A 19,008-nucleotide genomic window follows, 5' to 3' on the forward strand; every position below is an offset into this window, starting at 1 on the left:
CCAGCCCAAAAATATCTCTAAGGAAAGACCTCCAGTTTCCATCAGGGTGTCGGTTCAGGATTTGGCTCAACGCCTGCAGGGACTCTCTCTGGAGGTGGCCGAGCTCCAACAACACGTGAGTAGCTGTTCTGGAGCGCATTTTGTGGAGCCAAAGGTACGATTGCCTGATTTATTTTTTGGTGAACAACAAGATTTTTTTTCCTTTAAAAATGCTTGTTTATTGTATTTTCGTTTGAGACCCGGATCCTCTGGTGATGAATCACAGCGCATAGGGTTCATAATGTCACTTTTGCGCAAAGAACCTCAGGGATGGGCCTTTTCTCTCCAACCTAGTGATCTGTGCTTTAGATCAGTGGATAGTTTTTTTTCTGCTTTGGGGTTGTATGATGATCCTGATCGTGTCTCATCAGCTGAGACGGAATTGAGACTTTTGAGACAGGGATCAGGTAATGTGGAAAATTATTGTACTCACTTCCGTCGGTGGTCTGCTCAGGTAGGGTGGAACGATTCAGCTCTGAAAAGTTTGTTTCTTGCTGGGCTAGGTGAAAGGGTTAAGGATCTGCTTATTGCTTATCCCACACCTGGAAACTTGCAGGAGGCAATGCAATTAGCTATACGGGTGGACAGGAGACTGCGTGCAAGGGTTAATGAGAGTAAATCCTTTGCCATGTCAGCTCCTAGTCTTGAGAGGGTCTGTACTGACATTGGAGAGCCGAATGAGATTGGGGCGATGTCACCCCGCTCTCAGGAAAAAGACCGCAGGTTCTCTGAAGGTTTGTGCTTTTATTGCGGAAAATCTGACCATTTCATTAAGAACTGTGTGCTTCGTATGAACAAAGAAAAAAAAAAAAGGTCAGTTACGCCCGTATAGCCTGTTTAAACACTAAGGGGGTATTTCTTTCTGCTACTACTGCTGCTCAGGATGAATTAATTGAATTTCGGGTATTTGTGGATTGTGGTTCTACTCTGAATGTGATTGATGGGGGATTCTTGGAAAAACTTAAATTAAAACCCAAACCTTTGTCATCCCCTATTGCCGTGGTTTCTGTCGATGGCTCCCCCTTGAAATGTGTTACTCACAAGGTTTATGAATTTCCCCTCACTATTAATGGTATTCACCAAGAAAATTTGGATTTGGTAGTATTAAATAATTTGCCTTCTCCAGTAATTTTGGGGTTACCCTGGTTAAAATTGCACAATCCTGTGTAATGCACACGCCCGGACTGACTGACTGGCGTGTGCGTGTTTATGTAGTGATTCCACTGTGCCATGAACCGGAGACTGCCTGGAGGGGCGTAACTAAGTATCTGCCCGATCCGACCAAGGTCGCACGACGGCATACGACACCAGTGCACCAGGGAGGAACCGAGCAGAGGAACCAGGGTCTACTCCAGATCAGACTCCGGACACGGCTGTTGACCCACACCGGGGAATACAGGAACAGGCAGACTAGAGCACAAGCTGGGTAGGGTCCAGTACAGACTGGGAGACAAATTCGAAACCGCAGACGCGGTAGACAGAGCTGAGCAAAGCGAAAACCGCAGACGCGGTGGACAGAGCTGAGCAAAGCGAAAACCGCAGACGCGGTGGACAGAGCTGAGCAAAGCGAAAACCGCAGACGCGGTGGACAGAGCTGAGCAAAGCGAAAACCGCAGACGCGGTGGACAGAGCTGAGCAAAGCGAAAACCGCAGACGCGGCGGACAGAGCTGAGCAAAGCGAAAACCGCAGACGCGGTGGACAGAGCTGAGCAAAGCGAAAACCGCAGACGCGGTGGACAGAGCTGAGCAAAGCGAAAACCGCAGACGCGGTGGACAGAGCTGAGCAAAGCGAAAACCGCAGACGCGGTGAACAGAGCTGAGCAAAGCGAAAACCGCAGACGCGGTGAACAGAGCTGAGCAAAGCGAAAACCGCAGACGCGGTGGACAGAGCTGAGCAAAGCGAAAACCGCAGACGCGGTGGACAGAGCTGAGCAAAGCGAAAACCGCAGACGCGGTGGACAGAGCTGAGCAAAGCGAAAACCGCAAACGCGGTGGACAGAGCTGAGCAAAGCGAAAACCACAAACGCGGTGGACAGAGCTGAGCAAAGCGAAAACCGCAAACGCGGTGGACAGAGCTGAGCAAAGCGAAAACCACAAACGCGGTGGACAGAGCTGAGCAAAGCGAAAACCACAAACGCGGTGGACAGAGCTGAGCAAAGCGAAAACCGCAGACGCGGCGGACAGAGCTGAGCAAGGCGAAAACCGCAGACGCGGCGGACAGAGCTGAGCAAAGCGAAAACCGCAGACGCGGCGGACAGAGCTGAGCAAAGCGAAAACCGCAGACGCGGCGGACAGAGCAGAGCAAAGCGAAAACCGCAGACGCGGAAGGAACAGGGCTCTGTTCACACGGAACAGACTAGAAGGGAAAGGCAGAACCAGATACCCACAGGGTACTTGCAGAGAAGTAGCGAGTGGACCACAAACTCACAAACGGAAGTACAGTGACAACGAGCAGGAGTAGGTACGAGTTCAGACTCTGCAGAAAAAGGAAAGGAACGGACATAGAGAAAAAACAGGTAAAAGATAGGAGAGAGTTCAGACTGGAACTGAGTGTACGGAGGAGACCGACACTGCAGCGGGATACAGGAGCGGGTCTGGGAATACGGCCCCCAGAGAGGCGGGACGAACAGGCAAGGAGCGTGTTCAGACTGGCCTGGAAATACAGCCTCCAGGAAGGCAGAACGAACAGGCAAGGAACGAGTACAGACTGCAGGTTAAGGTACACAGATAGGACACAGTACAGACATGGGAACAGATACTGCAAGACAGGTAACATAGACAGGACCTGGCATGTCAGAGACAAAAGCCAACTGACAGGGCAAGATGCTCAGGCATGGGTTAATGGGGCAGCTGGTTTAAATACCAGGTGACAGACAGCAATAGGCTGAGGACGCACAAAGGGTGTGCCTGCAGCAGGTACAAAAAGCAGGAAGTGATCGGGCGCCGCCCATAAGCAGCAGACACAGAAGCAAACAGACAGCATGGAGGGAAGCCAGAGAGACATTCTGGACTGGAGATCAAGTGCGCGCTCTTGCACAGTGGGAGATGGACCACTATGCAAGGACGCCGCCAGGAATGTTACATCCTGTACTGGATTGGTCTACCAATGAAATTAAATCCTGGAGCCATAAATGTTATGACAAGTGTTGTAACGGGCGCATTGCTGCTGTGGATAGAGGGGAATTGCCTGTTCCTATTCAGGATTTTTGGAGAGTTTTTTCTGAGGAGGAGTCGCAGGTTTTGCCTCCCCATAGAGACTATGATTGTTCTATTGAATTTGTCCCTGGAGCGACTCTTCCTAAAAGTCGTTTATTTAACCTTACTATTCCTGAGAGGAAGGCTTTGGAGGAATACATACAGACAAGTTTGGCCGCCGGTCACATTAGGCCCTCTAAGTCTCCTGTGGCGGTTGGATTTTTTTTTGTAAAAAAAAAAGATGGCGGTTTACGTCCTTGTCTGGACTTTCGTGAGATTAATAAAATTACTGTACGCAATCCTTACCCACTGCCATTGATTCCTGATTTATTTAACCAGTTAGTGGGGGCCAAGTGGTTCTCTAAAATTGATCTCCGGGGGGCATACAATCTGTTGCGCATGAAAGAGGGTGATGAATGGAAGACTGCTTTTAACACTCCTGTGGGTCATTTTGAGAATCTGGTTATGCCTTTTGGTCTTACCAATGCTCCAGCATTTTTTCAGAATCTGATTAATGACATCCTTAGACCTTTAATCGGCAAAAATGTGGTTGTGTATTTGGATGACATTTTGATTTATTCGCCAGATCTGGAGTCTCATTGGCGGAGCGTGCGTGAGGTATTACAGTTATTAATGGACAATTCGCTTTTTGCTAAGCTGGAGAAATGTGAGTTCGCTGTACAGAGAATTAGTTTTTTGGGTTACATTATCTCCAGTGAAGGTTTTGAGATGGATCCGGTTAAGGTTCAGGCTGTACAGGAATGGCCTAGGCCTATTGGTTTGAAATCGATACAGAGGTTTTTGGGTTTCGCCAATTATTACAGAAAATTCATAAAAAAAATTTCTATTATTGTCAAACCGCTGACCGATCTCACCAGGAAAGGTGCTAATGCGGTTCAGTGGTCTTCTGAGGCCATTGAAGCTTTTGTGTTTCTAAAGGAGAGGTTCACCTCTGCTCCCATCCTTATGCAGCCTGATGTGACTAAGCCGTTTTTGGTTGAGGTTGATGCTTCCTCTGTGGGGGTTGGCGCAGTATTGTCTCAGGATAACGGGGATGGATTACATCCCTGTGCCTTTTTTTCAAAAAAATTTTCTGAGACTGAACTTAATTACGATATTGGTAATCGGGAATTGCTGGCGATTAAACTCGCATTTGAACACTGGCGTCACCTCTTGGAAGGTGCTGAATTTCCCGTTCAGGTTTTCACTGATCATAAAAATCTGATATATCTTGATGCTGCCAAGCGCTTGAATGCCCGTCAGGCTAGGTGGGCACTTTTTTTTTCGCGGTTTAATTTTTCCATTACTTACATCCCGGGTACCAAGAATGTTAAAGCTGATGCTTTGTCTCGCAGCTTTTCTCCCATGGTCGGTGCTGAGGAGGAGGAGAGCATTTTACAAGAAGGTGTTGTGATAGCTGCTTTGGACTCCGTTTTGGAAGATGAGATTGGAAGATGAGATTCTTAAAGCTCAGGAGAATGCCCCATCTAACACTCCCCGTGGGAGGTTGTTTGTGCCTAGGACCTTTAGGAGAGATTTGTTTGTTGAGTGTCATGAGTCTTGGTTGGCAGGTCATCCAGGAATTTCTGAGACCAAGAGACTTGTGGGTCGCAGTTTTTGGTGGCCTGGATGGCAGAAGGAAGTCATTAAGTGGGTGCGTCAATGTACTGTGTGTGCTAGATCTAAGTCTTCTCATACTCCTGCTGCGGGGTTGCTTTGCCCTCTGGAGGTTCCTAGTGCACCTTGGACACATCTGGCTATGGACTTTATTACTGACCTTCCCCCTTCTGAGGGTTTCACGGTCATCTGGGTGGTCGTGGACCGTTTTAGCAAGATGTGTCACTTGGTTCCCTTCATCAAACTGCCTTGCGCTAAGACACTCGCTAAGGCCTTTGTCAAGGAGATTGTCAGACTACATGGTGTTCCTACTGACATTGTTTCTGATAGGGGACCTCAGTTCATGGCTCGTTTTTGGCGTGCTTTTTGTGACAGGTTGGGAGTTCATTTGTCGTTTTCATCCGGATATCATCCTGAGTCTAATGGCCAGACAGAAAGGAAGAATCAGGATGTTGAGCAGTTCTTGCGTTGTTTTGTGGCAGACAATCAGGAGGGGTGGTCTGAGTTTCTGCCGCTTGCTGAATTTGCTCTTAACAACCATACATTCTCTTCTGCTGGGTGTTCGCCTTTTTTTTGTTGTTCTAGGAGACATCCGTCTTTTGGGTCATTCTCCAAATTGGTATCGGTTGTGCCTGAGGAGGAGAGTTTTTCCAGTGATTTGGAGAGAGTTTGGACGGATGTGCGTGGTAATCTTCAGGAGGCTAACAAAAAATCTAAGAGGTACTTTGACAGGAAACGTCAAGAGGTTTTGTTTACGGTTGGTGACATGGTTTGGTTGTCCTCTAAGAATCTGCGGTTGAGGATTCCTTCTAAAAAATTGGGTCCCAAGTTTGTAGGGCCCTTTAAGGTGCTTCAGGTAGTTAACCAATCTGCTGTTAGGTTGGAGGTTCCTACCTCCTGGAAGATTAATCCGGTGTTTCATGTTTCTCTATTGAAAAAAGCTGATGTATCAGATAGAGACGCCACTGCCACTGTTCCTCCGGTGGTGGAGGACGGGGAATATGAAATTTCCCGCATCCTTAATTCTAGACGGTATAGGGGGAGTTTGGGAGTTTGCAGTATCTCGTTGCTTGGAAGGGTTTCGGTCCCGAGGATAACTCATGGGTGAGGGCGGATGATGTTTCTGCTTCCAGACTTGTCAGAGCGTTTCACAGGAGGTTTCCTGATAGGCCTGGTCCTAGGGGATCCGGAGGATCCTCATAGAAGAGGGGGTACTGTTAGAACTCTCCTGTTAGTTTTTTTCTATTTTGCTGGTCACATGACCTTTTTGCCTATTTAATCCTGCTCCGCCCTTCTGGCCGTGCTGGACTTCATTGTAATTTCTACTCTTAAGCTAGCCAGGTGCTTTGTAACCTTTCTCAGTCAGTTTAGCTAGGTCTTTTGACCTTTATGTTCTATGTTGTTTGTTTGTCTTTTTACTGCTACAATTTCTGCTAGGAGGTGTCCATCTTTCTCCCAGTCCCTAGTTCTTGTAGGGATCCCTCCCTCACATCTATAGGTATTCGTTCAGACTAGCTGAGGACTTTAGCGGGTCTGATCGCAGGATCAGGTTCCCCGTTACATCGTAGGGATCTAGCTTAGTTCTATTGTAGGGACAGATCTCCTGTCTTTCCTTAGTGCTTGTAGCCTATCATAACACTACCGTTCCTGCTCTTCTCCATCAGATAAGTTCCTCAAGCCTCCACTGGCTTTTCTTCGTTCGAGCTTCTGTATGGCCGGCATCCAAGGGGTCTCCTAGAAATCGCCAAGGAAACCTGGGAGGCCGAGGTCACGCCTCACCGGAGCATCATCGAACATGTCTCCCAGTTACAGAAGAGAATGGCGAAAGTGATGCCCATCGTGAAGCAATATCTCCGGGCGCAGGAAGCCCAGGCAAGGGTGTATAACCGGTTAGCCAGACTGAGACAGTTCCAGCCTCGAGATCACATTCTGGTTCTCATTACCACTGTCGAAAGTAAGTTCCTGGCCAAGTGGCAAGGCCCATATGAGGTGGTAGAGAAACTCAGTGAAGTGAACTACCGAGTCCACCAGCCTGGCTGAAGAAAGCCGCACCAGGTGTACCATGTAAACCTCCTCAAGCCATAGCGAGACGGTAACCCGTGGGAGCTCCTTACCTGGGAGCCGCTCCTGAAGGCAAGGTGGAAGAGGTCACTATAGCAGAGACTCTATCGCTGGCCCAGAAGCAACAGTGTAGAGAACTACTACAGCGGAATAGAAACCTGTTCTCAGAGTTGCCGGGGCATACTCAGGTGGTAGAGCATGACTTGCTAACAGAGCCACATGTAAGAGTGAATCTGAAGCCGTACTGGATTCCGGAAGCACGCCGGGAGGTGATCTTGACCGAGGTGAAGAGGATGTTAGACCTCAGTGTGATAGAGGAGTCAAAGAGTGAGTGGTCGAGCCCAATCATTCCTCGTGCCAAAACCCAACGGAGAGTGGAGGTTTTGTAACGAGTACCGCCGGCTGAATGAGGTGTCCAAGTGTTTTAGGAAAGTCAAAGGCAAAAGGAGGGCACCATCGACAATGCAGGGTATTGCTCAACCCGTCACATACCCAAAACAAGACTAATAACGCACACCAAGGAAAGAAGGTATGTATGGAAAGACAGGGAGCACTAGATATATACCAACATGATTTTATTATTCATCAAGACCGGGCAAAAATGCAAAAGTTAAAAGCATTTAAAAAGCACAAAGCTTAAATACAACAGTATATCACATTGAAATATAATAGTGGTCGAGACCTCAAGAAAATATATGCACCTCCAATAAACACACCCAGTATATTTGTGTAAACCCACATAGGTCCATATAAATAAATAAGCCCCTCTCCTATTTAAGGCACCGATAGTTAGTGCAAGCACTATTTAGTCAAATGCTTTTTCTTTAATAGAAAAAGTGCTATCGGTATTCATCATAGACAAAATGCACACTTTACCAAGAGGAGATAGGAGGAAGATGATTACCCCATTACCAGCATTATAAGCTCCTTAAATAAGACCTGTAGGCTAAAGGCGACAGTGTACCCATGTACACCCGAGAGGCCAAGAAGACCGCAACCCCACGCGTTTCGCCTCTACCACTGTGGCTTCATCAGGGGAAAGGTGTGGTGTTTAGGCAGCTGGCCCAGTCTTATATTTATATCCCGAAGTGTAATTACGAAAAAGATTTGGACTACAGGAAAGAGTGAAAAAGAGGGGGTAGCATGTGAAGGCAATCTACCCGGAAAGGGGGATCTCTTACCTGTTTGATGTTCGCTCTCTGTCAGAAGATCAATCAAATCTCGAAATACTCCCCTTTCATCTTCTAGTAACGTGTCGATTACTGAGGGTTAATGGTACAGGAGTTTAAATGTTAGTTGCCTAAAGAACAAATAAAGATCCTTTATGAGTGTAAATTTGTCCAAGGTGTTCATAGGCGAGAATGATAAACCCTTTGCTAGCAAGGCGTTTTCCTCCTCTGTGAGCGTATATGTAGAGAGATTAATAATGCGCAAATTACCTCCACCCCCCCCCAGATCTTATCTCCTCTGGTTCCTGTTGGATCTGGTGTTCCTCTTGTAGGTCGGGGACCATTCTCTGCATCTTCGATTTCTCTTTCTTAGATTTGGTAGATTTTCGTCTACCCCTCCGACCGCGCCCTCTGTGTCTCTTATTTCTGACGATAAAAATATCACTTGAGGACAACTCTAGGGTGGTAGGTACAGATTTGAAAGGATTTGTGGGTTTGATGGACCCACCTACTCTGGCATTTCCCTGATGTGACCACCTATATGCCCGATTAGTGTCATAATCGACCCTATCCGGATGGAATTTTTCCCACACAGTTCTGAACTCCTGGTTCACCTCCCAAGCTGGAAAAATTTGTATTCTCAGGCCACGAGGGACTATGCCCATTTTTTTATACTCCTCCAAGCTTTTGATATTCCACCATGTCTTGGTGAGTGTCTTATGTAGATCAGTGATCTCCATTGATAGCTTTGTGAAATCATTGTTAACTGGGGTAGTTTACCTCGGACCACCTGTCCTTGTACACAAAACATCACCAGCCTGCTCCTTCCAAGCCGCCTCTCTAGCCTCCAAATCCATAAGGTAAACGGGCCAACGCCAGGTAATCAATGCCCGTAAGGACGTGTTTGTACACGCCTACATAGGGCCCGCTCTCGCGCATGCGCGGGGTCCGGATGCCCTGCAGGCTTGATCCGGAAACACTCTCCTTCCTCCGGTGTCACGCGGCCAACCTCAGAGCGCACGCGCCGGAGCAACATGGCAACCATACCGGACGGAGTTCCCTACAGCCGGGACAAATCTGGGTAATTACACTTTGGGATATAAATATAAGACTGGGACAGCTGCCTAAACACCACACCTTTCCCCTGATGAAGCCACAGTGGTAGTGGCGATACGCGTGGGGTTGCGGTCTTCTTGGCCTCTCGGGTGTACATGGGTACACTGTCGCCTTTAGCCTACAGGTCTTATTTAAGGAGCTTATAATGCTGGTAATGGGGTAATCATCTTCCTCCTATCTCCTCTTGGTAAACTGTGCATTTTGTCTATGATGAATACCGATAGCACTTTTTCTATTAAAGAAAAAGCATTTGACTAAATAGTGCTTCCACTAACTATCGGTGCCTTAAATAGGAGAGGGGCTTATTTATTTATATGGACCTATGTGGGTTTACTCAAATATATTGGGTGTGTTTATTGGTGGTGCATATATTTTCTTGAGGTCTTGACCACTACTATATTTCAATGTGATTGTGGTGCAGCGGCATTGCTATAATGATCTAGTATGTCTGTTTATGCTATTTTCTTCCCCCTCAGGTGACTGGTCACATGACTGTGACATAGCTCAGGTCCTGTGCGCACAGAATGTCTGTCTGATCACATGACTGTGACATCAGCAAGGTCGTGTGTGTGTGTGTGCTACAGGATATATAAACCCTGGGTGATTTGTGACAGGTGTGTTCCTGTGTTGGGAGTTCCTGGGTGTTAGGTGTTCCCGTGTGGACATTTGTGAGAGGCATGAGGCTGTTCCCTGTGTGTGGAGGAACACCGCTCGTGTGAGGCCTGGGGAAGCCTGGTGGACTCCTGGAGGGTGAAGCCTGGATCGCTGAGAGTGTGAACGTGATGCCAGTAAGCCTTGGAGTGCCAGAGGCTGGAATGTAAACGTCCTGGAGGACAGAGCCTGGATCTGTGTGTGAGAGATGCCAGTGGTCTTGGACGGGATAAGGTCAGGAGACCACGTGTGGTAAGCCTTAAAGCCACAGTGGTGGAAAACCTAATGGACTGAGACAGCTAAACCCGGCTAAGGTAATACACTACTTTATGTGGACATTGCTATATGATTACCTTGCTGAAGGCTGTACCTGGAGCTAGTGGGCCTGTGTGCCACTTGGCTCATGAATATTGTATATATGTGTGTCGGCGTGCCACTGAGTTGGACCCGGTCATATGCGGTTTATGAAGTAATAAACTGCAGCATTGTGAAAAAACGGAAAGACATTGCACGTGTGCATTGATTGTCGCAGCGAAGCGAGTATCCCCCAGGATGATGACAAGCGCTGCCTTACATGTGGTTCGAGAGTGCGGGCAACTGCAGTCTGGTTGCTAGGGGCAACGGCGCAGGACGACGAGTGTGGATAAAGCATCATGCTTCAACTCGGCGCGGTTGCGAAGATTGTCGTCGCACTCAAATCCGGTTTGCTGCAACTCGGCGGGGTTGCGAAGATTGTCGTCGCACTCAAATCCGGTTGTTTGCTGCAACTCAGCGGGGTTGCGAAGATTGACGTCGCACTCGAATCCTGTTTTGCGGTGGCTCGGCGGGGCCACGAAAATTTTTTCGGGGAGAGCGGTGAAGTTCAAGTGTGAACAGTGTACCATGATAGCTGTGAGCAAAGCAGCATATGTGTCTGGAGCTATTGAGCGATTGAGGGGCCGGTTGGGTCCGGAGCAGGTATTTGAGAAACTCTTACAGGACATGGTGCGGGAACCGCAGGAGCTGTGGGCACCGTATAGAATGGCGGCAGTGGACCATTCTATGAACTCTCCGGGGGCACCAGTGTTGTCCCAGAGTGCCCGGGGAGGTGGTAAGAGATGTTGTGAACTGAGTCCTAAGACTGTCGCTGATGTTTTTTGTAAAAATTCCCTTACAGGTGTTTTTGTTAAAAAGGGGGCGGAGTCTAAAAAGGGGCGGATTTTCACAAGAATGTGGAGTGTAGAAAACTGGAAATTGTTGCTGATTGTGGGTTGGTACCTCCTAGAAATGACAATTTGACCGTTGATAACGGGGTGACTCCAGTGGAGGGGGTTGACGTCAAGGTGGGAGGTGACTTATTGGACCCCGTAGCTGACGGTAACACTACGGAAGTAGGAGAGGACAGTCAGGAGGGGATAGACGAGGTGAGAAAGTCCTCCTCTCGTCGACGGCGCAAGGGCCACAAAAAGGTTGCTCCTGTAGTCTTTGCTGAAAGTGAAAGTAAAGAAAATGTAATGGTGTGTGCCATTGTTTCAAGTGTGGATCCTCCTTCAGAGGCAGAAGAGGAGGTGACGCACCTGGAGAACGTGTCCTCAGACCAGCGGAGCCTGGAGTCTGAACGGCAGAGGGTATACCAGGTTGTGAAGAACTTACAGCGAGATCTAAAGGGAAGCAACGAGGAAGTTGTCCAGTGGAAGGAGATGTTCCACGCAATTAAGGAGGACCGCCGCAAAATCAAGGAAGAGGTTTTGCAGTTGAAGCTTGAGAAGGAGGCGCAGCAGGATGGTGTTTCTGGACGTGAACAAATCCTAGAATGACTGCGCAAACAGCTCAACCAGGAGCTGTGTGACTCCAAGAAGGAGTGTGGTGAACGCAGTAGGGAACTGCAACAGATTAAGAGAGATTATGAGGATCTCCTCAAGGTGAAAGAAAAACTAGAGGAGGATAAGGCGGATGCAGAGCAAGTGCGCCAAGTGGTTGAGACCACTCTGCAAGATATCCGTGAGGAGAATGATGATCTCCGCAGAAAGACCCTAGGTCTGGAAGCTCAGGTGAAGGAGCTACAGATGTCCTGTGATACTCTACAGAAGGCGGAGACGTACCTTAAGGAAAGGCTCAGCAAGATAGAAGCTGAGCGGGAAAAGATGGAGGAGTCCATCAGAGAAGCCACAGACCAGGGCCAGGAGTTGGTCGCTGGTGATGGGAGGTATGAAGCGGATACCTCCTCGAGTGATGTGAGCTCGGATGATTCGGTGGATGTCAGAGCCGAGATCAAGGAGCTCAAGGAATTGATACAAGTTCAATGGACGCAAGAGAAGCTTGAGAGACTGACTGTTGAGAGCCGAGTGGGCGCATTGGAGACAGAGATGTCTGAGAGAACCCTACTGTTAAGGGAGCAGTTGAAGCAGGAAGAGCTTCAGAGATGGGCTGCTGAGAGGCGAGTAGCTGAGCTAGAAGAAGTTTTAGAGCTCAAAGGTCGCCTAGCAAAGTGTCACGCAGTGAACGAGGCCTCCTTGGAGAAGGGAAAAGGCAAGCAGGTTGCACTAGCTCCCTTGTGCCATGAGATGGTGGACCTGAGGAGAGCTAAGAGTAGGGTATCGGAAGATAAAAGTGAAATGGAAGTGGTCAGGACGAAAATTGGTGAAGTTGTAGCTGTGAGTCAGCTCAGGGGAAGCATACAGGGTGAAGAAGCTGGAAGTCAGTTGTCCCTGAAACCTGAGCTGGTTGATCGTCTGGAAACCACTGGTGAGACCGAAACGTCTAGGTACAAGTGCCTCGTAGATGTACCCGAGGATTTGAGGGAAGAATGCACCAGAGAGTCAGTGCATGAAGAGTTTAAGAAGGCCGTGGGAGCCTGTAAGGTGTACTCGACCTCAGAAGCTAAACAGCTGGTGGTCCTGTCCACGACTGAAGTCACAGTGAAGAGGGTGGCGATCCGAAGTGACATACATTGGCGATGTATTCGCACGAAGTGGTTTCTCCGGTTGAAGACGGAACAAGCCGTTAGACAACTGGAGCTGAGAGAAAGGCTCACAGTCTGCGGGAAGAGGTCATCCGGGTGCCTCATATTCTGGTGAGAAAGCTCATTGGGAGGAATGGCCGAACCATGCAGATGATGGTGAAGAAGTCTGGTGTGGTGAAAGTAAGCAGTCCACGTGATCGTCAGGACTGGGTACCGGATGAAGATGGCATGGTGTCTTTCTCCGCTGTAGGAACAGAAGAAAGCCTAGAATATATACGCATGCTGATGGAGTACCGAGTGACCTACCTGCGAGAGGTAGAACAGTTGAATCTCGCTAGACTGCGAGTGGATAGACAGCATCATCTGAGCAGCAGAAGGTGGCAGCCGTCTAGAGATTGTGAGACCAGACAGAGAAAGGGCCCCCTAAATAGCGGAACAGCTACAGCTGAAGTTAGGGACCTTTCAAGATGTCCTGAGAGTAGTGGGTGTGGGTTTAGAGGTAGTGGGACCTCCAGTGACTCAGGTTTGGGTGACCCATACAAACGACCCAATGGAGTGCGGGACAGTACGGAGTCGAACCGGACCTTAAATACCAGAGCATGTGAGTCACACTGCTGTATTGACCGCTGGGAGCGTGGGAGGTCTGACAAGTTTACGATCCGGAAATGTGACTTGATGAAGTCGGTGACAAGGGCAGATAGTAGGTCCCTGAGGAATGGGCTAATGTCGTTGACTAATGTTCCAGGGGCTGAGCAGCGCAATTGTCAAATTCACGGTCTCTGTATGAACTGTGGGTTATAGACTGTTTGTGTATATTGTGTGTTCAACCCCACAAGTTTGAACAGAGGGGGGGAGTATGTGGTGCAGCGGCATTGCTATAATGATCTAGTATGTCTGTTTATGCTATTTTCTTCCCCCTCAGGTGACTGGTCACATGACTGTGACATAGCTCAGGTCCTGTGCGCACAGAATGTCTGTCTGATCACATGACTGTGACATCAGCAAGGTCCTGTCTGTGTGTGTGTGTGTGTGTGTGTGTGCTACAGGATATATAAACGCTGGGTGATTTGTGACAGGTGTGTTCCTGTGTTGGGAGTTCCTGGGTGTTGGGAGTTCCTGTGTTAGGTGTTCCCGTGTGGACATTTGTGAGAGGCATGAGGCTGTTCCCTGTGTGTGGGGGAACACCGCTCGTGTGAGGCCTGGGGAAGCCTGGTGGACTCCTGGAGGGTGAAGCCTGGATCGCTGAGAGTGTGAACGTGATGCCAGTAAGCCTTGGAGTGCCAGAGGCTGGAATGTAAACGTCCTGGAGGACAGAGCCTGGATCTGTGTGTGAGAGATGCCAGTGGTCTTGGACGGGATAAGGTCAGGAGACCACGTGTGGTAAGCCTTAAAGCCACAGTGGTGGAAAACCTAATGGACTGAGACAGCTAAACCCGGCTAAGGTAATACACTACTTTATGTGGACATTGCTATATGATTACCTTGCTGAAGGCTGTGCCTGGAGCTAGTGGGCCTGTGTGCCACTTGGCTCATGAATATTGTATATATGTGTGTCGGCGTGCCACTGAGTTGGACCCGGTCATATGCGGTTTATGAAGTAATAAACTGCAGCATTGTGAAAAAACGGAAAGACATTGCATGTGTGCATTGATTGTCGCAGCGAAGCGAGTATCCCTCAGGATGATAACAAGCGCTGCCTTACAGTGATATACTGTTGTATTTAAGCTTTGTGATTTTTAAATGCTTTTAACTTTTGCATGTTTGTCCAGTCTTGGTGAATAATAAAATCATGTTGGTATATATCTAGTGCTCCCTGTCTTTCCATACATACCTTCTTTCCTTGTTGTGCGTTGTTAGGTGTCCAAGTGTGAAGCGGGTCGAACAGCAGCAAAGAAGATCTTCAGTGATTTTGCTTTGAGGTTTGGATTCCCTACGAGGTTACACCACTTCCAAGAAAGAGAATTTGAGAGCCAGCTCTTTGCCAAGCTGGGAAAGTACTGTAGGATTCAGAGATCCCACACAACGCCCTATCACCCAGAGGGTAATGGACAAGTGGAATGTTTTAACCGGACATTGTCGATGTTGTGCACTTTAACAGCTGATGAGAAGAAAGACTGGAAGAGTTCTCTGTCAAAAGTGGTACATGCCTATAACTGTACAAAGAGCAAGGCAACGGGTTACTCACCCTTCTTCCTATTCTATGGACGATCGCCAAGACTGCCAATCGACATCATGTTCGATACTCCGGTGTCAGAGACTTACAGAACGTATCCAGAGTACGTTCGGGAATGGATGGCAGAGGCATACGACATAGCGTCCAAAGTGGTTACGCAAGGACAGAGCAAGAGCAAGGAGTATTATGATCGAAAATGTTATGGAGCAGAATTGGCACCGGAAAACCGGGTGCAAGTCAAGAACGTACGTGAGAAAGGCGATCCAGGAAAACTTTGTTCGTACTGGGAAGACAAGGTGTATGTGGTCATAAGGAGGAAAGCCGATGACAGTCCAGTGTATGAAATCCTATTGGAAATGGGAGACAAGAAAACCTGAATAGTCCATTGGAATTTACTACTACCCTGTGATTATCTCCCACCACAACAAGACTCCCCAGTAGTAGACTGACATTGTCCGAGATCGACTAAGGGACTACCACAGACTGAAGCTCCGAAGGTGGATAGTGACCTTGAAAGTTCAGATGAAGAAGAACACAGTTGTATTTCTTGGACCGGCAAGGAGAGGGACGTACCATCCTCAGGAGAGTGAACTAAGTCCTGAGGCTCCAGAGTTTGTACCAAGGAGTACAGATGAAGCCCAATTCAGATCTGATGATCGAACACCGGTCACTGAAAAGACCGATCAACACTTAGGAGTAGCAGAATTACCAGACCAGGTGGAAATGGATGATTCAAGAGAAGTACAAGAACTTACAGAGGCAGTTCCAAGATCATCTGAGGAAGTTCGAGAAATGAGTGCGGCAGAAGAATCTTCTGCAACCGAGGAACCCGTGGTATCTGACGAACAACCTACCAGGAGGATGTTGGCTAAAGAAGTGAGGAGGCCTGTGATGCTGACATATGAGACACTTGGTGAACCGAGCTAAGTGCCAAGGACTGTCGAATGGAAACAGGTATCTCTGTCTACAGACCAGGTAAGCTCATTTGAGTGGTATTCACCACCGAGCGACAGTATGGACAATGTTACCTGGTGAAAAGACTTGTTTTGGCCTAGTGAGAGAGCTGGTTGAAGACGTACGAAAAGCTCCTGCGGAAGAGATGCTGATTGTTTTAATTGTGTATTTCTTACAGGAGTTCTACAAGCAAAAGGTCGTAAGAATAGGTTGTTATTGATGTTTGTAAATGTTATGCCAATTTGACAATGCCAATTTGTATATAAAGTTATTCAACTTTTACCACTATCTCAGAATTGGTCAGATTGACCAATTAAGACGAATGTCGAGGACGACATTTAAAAAGGAGGGAAGAGTGTGACATGCAGAAGTAGTGCTGTTGCTTCAGAAGCATCCAGCAACTAGAGGGGTTAACACAGTCACAGGAGACAGGGAGTGGTTAGCAGAGCCCCAGGGGGATTGTGGGGGAGTTGTTTACTGTTCTGGCTGGAGCCCTAGAGAAAGGTGGTGTGTGCTCTGTATCTCACAGAAGACAATGGAACAGAATTCAGGTCAGGAGGGAAGCTAAACACAGGTCAGATAGACTCCCTGAGCTAACAGTGTGGAGTATTATCGGGCAGAAAGATAAGGACTGGAAGGAATCATGTCATAGGGATCATCTCCCTCATCAAACCCTCCATCTCCATGCAGGATAAAGAATGCTGTGTACTAGTAAGTCCTTGTGAAGGAAAATGCTGCTGTTTATGCATAGACGTGTGCTGCCAAGAGATCTAATCTGTGCTGAATTATGCTACTGAAAACACTCACGTTACTGTGCCTGCTTTATGAGACTGTTCTGTAATGAAGATTGTTGCTGTAATATCCCTGAATTGCACTGGCTGTGCTTCAGATTAAATTCCACTGTTAAACTGTTGAAAAAGACTCTTGTCAGATGTGTCTGGTCAGCAACTGAATCTATCCTGTTCCTGAGAGAAGCCGCAGCCTATGGTCGCCCTGAGTAACGGTTCCCCTAGGATTCCAACAAATTCATGAAACCCGGCTCGCCCTATCTGAACCTAGCGACGTGTGTGTAACATGTAGTTGAGTTGTCCTTCGCATGGCCTTTGACTTTTATTATGGCAACTTTCTCGCGTAAAGGTAGGTCCTCCATCCAGCATTGGACGGATTTATCATTCTTGATAGGCTTACTTGTGGCTACGAGGAAAGATCCAGCTCTCCATATAGGTCCATAGGCATGAAAGCATAGCGGCTGTCTGTATAAATCGTGGCAGTCTGGTCTTTAGCATGTCTGCAGGCTTCTTCAAGGGCACTTAGTTTAGCTTCCTGGGTGGACATGTATGGGGGCAGCTGCTCTGCTTTTATGGTTTGATGAATGGAAACAGCAGCATATCCAGTGTAGAACCGGCCATCCACGCCATACCGCGATCCATCCACAAAGTGCTCATGGTCTGGGTTATCTAGTGGAACATCGGTAACATGACTGAAACCCCCCCCCCCCGTGGGACATTATTTGTACACAGTCATGTTCCTCTTGTGGCTTAACTAGCAGATCACCCACATTATCACTACCACCCCTCTCCCCACTCCAGAGGCAACAAGGTGGCTGGATTCAGAGTAGTTAATGGTGATGTTATCAGGCATGAGAAGAGCACATTAAATTCTGAGACGTCAAGCAGTACTGAGAAAGAATGTCTGTAGCATCATGAGAGACGTTAACTGAGGGAGAAAGTTAGAGAAATTCCAGCAGACTTCTACAGCAGGAGCTGCGCAGCATTTATGACTTAGTGAGACCCAGACTTCCCTGCTGGAGGAGGGGGAAGGAGGGGTGGTTATGCTCTCCTCTCCATTCTGACCTCAGACTGCAGTTTCTGTGTGTTTAGGCTTTTCACGATTATAACATGTGACATTTCCTTGTCCTTGCCTGGTCTGGTCGTACATAAGAGGGGCTCTGGACCGGGTTTTTGCCTTGTTATTCAGGGCATTTGTTGCTTCCACACTCTTGGCTACTTGGAGTATCATGGCTGGGGACATAGACAGGTACTCCGGGCAGGACACTATTAGTTGCTCTTTAATCACGGGCTTTTAAACCTTCAACAAAAGCACAAGACTGTAAACAGGTGTGAACTTCAGACGTGTTCTCATATACTAAATCCTGCCATCTTTGCCAGAGCCGGGTATAATATTTTTCTACTAACAGGAGAAAGCATTTCTAATTTTTTCTACTTTCTCTAACAAATGGCATGGGAAACATTTCAGGGTCTGGCATTCTGCTCATCACGGCCAGCATTTAACTAGGATTCCAGGGACGCCACACACCCCTGGGGCTCTATAGTCTCTGGTCCCACAGACTAGAGTGTGAGAGCTGGTGGTAGCGAGAGTTAAGGGCGATCAGCAGGGGGGGTTAAGGTGAGCTAACCACCCTGACTAAGTAATTGTTCTAGTGAGTCTATCATGGCAGCAAAAGGCTGACTTATAACTGCTGCATCCATTTGGGTTGTGTCAGGGGAGGTTCTGGAGGGCCTGAAGAGGCGTTGGTCCCATCCAGTGTAGGCATAATATTCATTGGGGGCCTGGTTGAGACTTATGGGGCTAAGCACTTGGGGCACTGGCCAAGGTATGGGGCTCACTATTCAAATGGATTGTTAAAGGTAATCTGTCACCCCCTGGGAGATATCAGACCTCTACTATGGGCATACAGGTAATAGAAATGTAACTCTATACCTACCTGTATGGCCATAGTAGAGGTCTGATGGGAATCTGTCCCCCCTGGGAGATATCAGACCTCTACTATGGGCATACAGGTGATAGAAATGTAACTCTATATCTACCTGTATGGCCATAGTAGAGGTCTGATGGGAATCTGTCCCCCCTGGGAGATATCAGACCTCTACTATGGGCATACAGGTAATAGAAATGTAACTCTATACCTACCTGTATGGCCATAGTAGAGGTCTGATGGGAATCTGTCCCCCCTGGAGATATCTGACCTCTACTATGGACATACAGGTGATAGAAATGTAACTCTATACCTACCTGTATGGCCATAGTAGAGGTCTGATGGGAATCTGTCCCCCCTGGGAGATATCTGACCT

Source organism: Phyllobates terribilis, unplaced genomic scaffold, assembly GCF_046119375.1.
Source record: "Phyllobates terribilis strain yellow unplaced genomic scaffold, ASM4611937v1 Scaffold_3__8_contigs__length_932513732, whole genome shotgun sequence".
Lineage (NCBI taxonomy): Eukaryota > Metazoa > Chordata > Amphibia > Anura > Dendrobatidae > Phyllobates > Phyllobates terribilis.